Genomic DNA, 3,937 nt, shown 5'->3' on the forward strand with positions numbered 1-3,937 from the left:
TTTTTAAAAAGACGACGTTTATACGGGTTAAGTGTGCAGTCGTGACGTTACACAGAACGTGAGCACCGCTGTATTCGGCGCGACGTGCAGTGGCAGCGTCTCGGCACTGCCTTACAGATCGTGGCGGTCTGTGCACCATGGCCCCTGAATGCGCACAAACACGCAGAACCATGTTCCGGCTCCACGTGCTAATAAAACACATCTGTAATGAGTTTCTGTACAGCACCAGTGAAACGTCTTCATTCCAGTCACTCGATGAAATCCCTTCGACGAGTTGCACGCAGGCCGAGTGGTACGGAGACGGAGTGGCACGCAGACGGAGGGGCACGCAGTCTGAGTGGGACATAGATGGAGTGGCACGTAGACTGAGTGGGACATAGATGGAGTGGCACGTAGACTGAGTGACATGCAGGCTGAGTGACACGCAGTCTGAGTGGGACATAGATGGAGTGGCACGTAGACTGAGTGGGACATAGATGGAGTGGCACGTAGACTGAGTGACATGCAGGCTGAGTGACACGCAGTCTGAGTGGGACATAGATGGAGTGGCACGTAGACTGAGTGGGACATAGATGGAGTGGCACGTAGACTGAGCGACATGCAGGCTGAGTGACACGCAGTCTGAGTGGGACATAGATGGAGTGGCACGTAGACTGAGTGGGACATAGATGGAGTGGCACGTAGACTGAGTGACATGCAGGCTGAGTGACACGCAGTCTGGCATATCGACGTAGTGGCACGCAGTCTGAGTAGCACAGACGGAGTGGCACGTAGGCTCAGTGGCACGCAGACAGAGTGGGACATAGACGGAGTGGCACGCAGACGGAGTGGCACGCATTAGGCACTGAGCACAGTTGTAACATGGTGCCAAGTTTCGGGCCCATTGCTAAACGTTAACTTTGCTTTCAAATATGTACAACAAGGCGCTTCCAGATAAATACGATTTCAACAAGACAACACTTGTGTCGGATACTAAAGCTGTGGGCAAGCAGCGGCCCAGAAAACCCCATTGCTGCCAGGCCCAGGGTAGGGTGGTAACGATACCGCCCCAGCTTGATGAATTCCCATGGTCAGGGTTAATGAGTCAATTCAGCAATTGATTCCTGCCCACATTGCTTGTGGAATGTATAGCGGCGCCATCAACGAACGATATACTCTGCGTATGAATTGAGAATATAAGATGACTACTCGCGCAAATAGGTACATTTGGTATGGGCAGTGGTCATATTTAATGAACTGCCGTTGCTCCTCGAGGCGAAATTGATGGGAACATTGATCCTGCTGCAATTTCTGTAGTAAGGGGAACGGAAATGCGTATGGTGGTAAGAATTTTTTTTTTTTTATCTCTACCGATGTACGTGAGTATTGGGTTATAAAATAGGTTTTACCTTTTCTGTCAATAAAACAGGTGTTGGGATGTTAACACACCAAACTGAAACCTTTTGCAAGGAATTATGTCTGCATTAACCACAGATACTTGTGGTGAACATGCAAAAAAACCATGCCCTGATATATGCATTGTATTTGAAACTGATTGATCCACACCAGAGACAGCTTTCTTTAGCGCCTAGTCTCACACAGTGTTAGACCAGAGGACGCCAAAAGGCGACCAGCACGAAGACAATGCCACTTTCAGGACATTGAGAGCTCGGGGCGAGCAGCTACATCATGGGACCTCCCTTGCCAGTATCAAAATATAAGAATATATGTTACCCTTTCTATCAATAAAACAGCTGTGTTAAGATAGTAATGCACAAAACTGAAACCTTCTGCAGGGAATTATGTCTGCATTAACCACAGATACTTGTGGTGAACATGCAAACAAAAACACATGCTCTGATTCTATATGTGTAGTGGGTAAGCAGGGAGAGCGAGACTTGCTGAAGGCGACACGTTTATTATAACTAAGGGCACAACACTAAGGGGTAACGGCCCCTTACACCCTATACCTGAAGTGAAAATGTAAACCACACAGCGAGGGAACACACAGAGGAACATCACACACAGAGTGACATCACACACAGCACACAGAGGGACATCACACACAGAGGGACATCACACACAGGGACATCACACACAGCACACATATGGACATCACACACATATGGACATCACACACACATGGACATCACACACAGAGGGACATCACACACAGGAACATCACACACAGAGGGACATCACACACAGGGACATCACACACAGCACACATATGGACATCACACACAGAGGGGTGTTTTGGGCAGTACAGAGTTCGCGTCTCACATCTTGCTGCATTTGCCTCCGTGCAGTTTGCCGTTCTCTGTGTGCCATGTCCCTCTGTGTGTGATGTCTATGTTTGATGTCTGTGTGCGATGTCCCTCTGTGTGTGATGTCTGTGTGTAATGTCCCTCTGTGTGCGGTGTCTGTGTGCGATGTCCCTCTGTATGTGATGTCTGTGTGCGATGTGTGCTCTGTGTATGTGATGTCTCTCTGTGTGCTCTCTGTGTGATGTCTGTGTGCTCTGTGTGTGATGTCTCTCTGTGTGCTCTGTGTGTGATGTCTCTCTGTGCTCTGTGTGTGATGTCTTTCTGTGTGCTGTTGTGTGTGATGTGTGTGATGTCTATGTTTGATGTCCCTCTGTGTGTGATGTCTGTGTGTGATGTCTGTGTGCTCTGTGTGTGATGTCTCTCTGTGTGCTCTGTGTGTGATGTCTCTCTGTGTGCTCTGTGTGTGATGTCTCTCTGTGTGCTCTTGTGTGTGATGTCTGTGATGTCTGTGTGTGTGATGTCTCTCTGTGTGCTCTGTGTGTGATGTCTCTCTGTGTGCTCTGTATGTGATGTCTGTGTGCTCTGTGTGTGATGTCTCTCTGTGTGCTCTGTGTGTGATGTCTGTGTGTGATGTCTGTGTGCTCTGTATGTGATGTCTGTGTGCTCTGTGTGTGATGTCTGTGTTTGATGTCCCTCTGTGTGTGATGTATGTGATGTCTGTGTGTGTGGTGTCTCTCTGTGTGCTCTGTGTGTGATGTCTCTCTGTGTGCTCTTGTGTGTGATGTCTGTGATGTCTGTGTTTGATGTCCCTCTGTATGTGATGTCTGTGTGTGATGTCTGTGTGTGATGTCTGTGATGTCTGTGTTTGATGTCCCTCTGTGTGTTCCCTCGCTGTGTGGTTTACGACACTTCCACCTGAGGACGAGCGCTTGTGTTGCATTCGAAACGTCGTGATCTATTTTAATTTGATTTAATTTCTACATACGTGACTTTACCGAAAGAACCAATGAGTATAGTAATTCATGCAGTCACGGAAGCATCAATCCTAGATTAATATCACTCCATATGCATTGTTTTTCAAACTGATTGGTCCACACCAGAGAGAGCTTTCTTTAGTCTCACACAGGGTTAGACCAGAGGACGCTCAAAGACGAACAGCGCAAAGACAATGGCTTGTTTAGTCAACTGCATCGCTACACATCGGGAGGCAAACAGAACACCGCGATAAAACCCACGGCAACATTGGGGGAGGAAGGGGAGGGGTGGTTAACCCTCAACCTCCCAACGATTTCCCGAGCTCTGCGTTCCTACATGGGGATGTGTGTCGAACTCCCGCATTGTGGGCGAGCGACCAGTAGCAGCTACTACACGTGTAGCTACTATATATAGTAGTAGCTACTATATGTAGTAGCTACAGATTCTACGGGGCCCGCACTTTCAAGGGCCCCGCGCTAAATGCTTTCAAGCTATCAATTCCGGTTCAGTGACTCTGCACTTGCTCTATTACTATAGTACTATACCGCCTTCGACTGTTACGAACGACTGGGTGTTTAAGGTTAGCGATTTGTCGCATTATCCGGCTGTTTAGCCAATGAAAAAATACAATGACTACTGTGCAAGTAAAAATGTCCGTGTTTTAATATTCACGTGTTGTTGTCTATTAATTTATGGCTCCTTTATAACAACAACAG

The sequence above is a fragment of the Lethenteron reissneri genome, chromosome 16 (assembly GCF_015708825.2).
Source record: "Lethenteron reissneri isolate LAM-NWPU_2019-01 chromosome 16, ASM1570882v1, whole genome shotgun sequence".
Lineage (NCBI taxonomy): Eukaryota > Metazoa > Chordata > Hyperoartia > Petromyzontiformes > Petromyzontidae > Lethenteron > Lethenteron reissneri.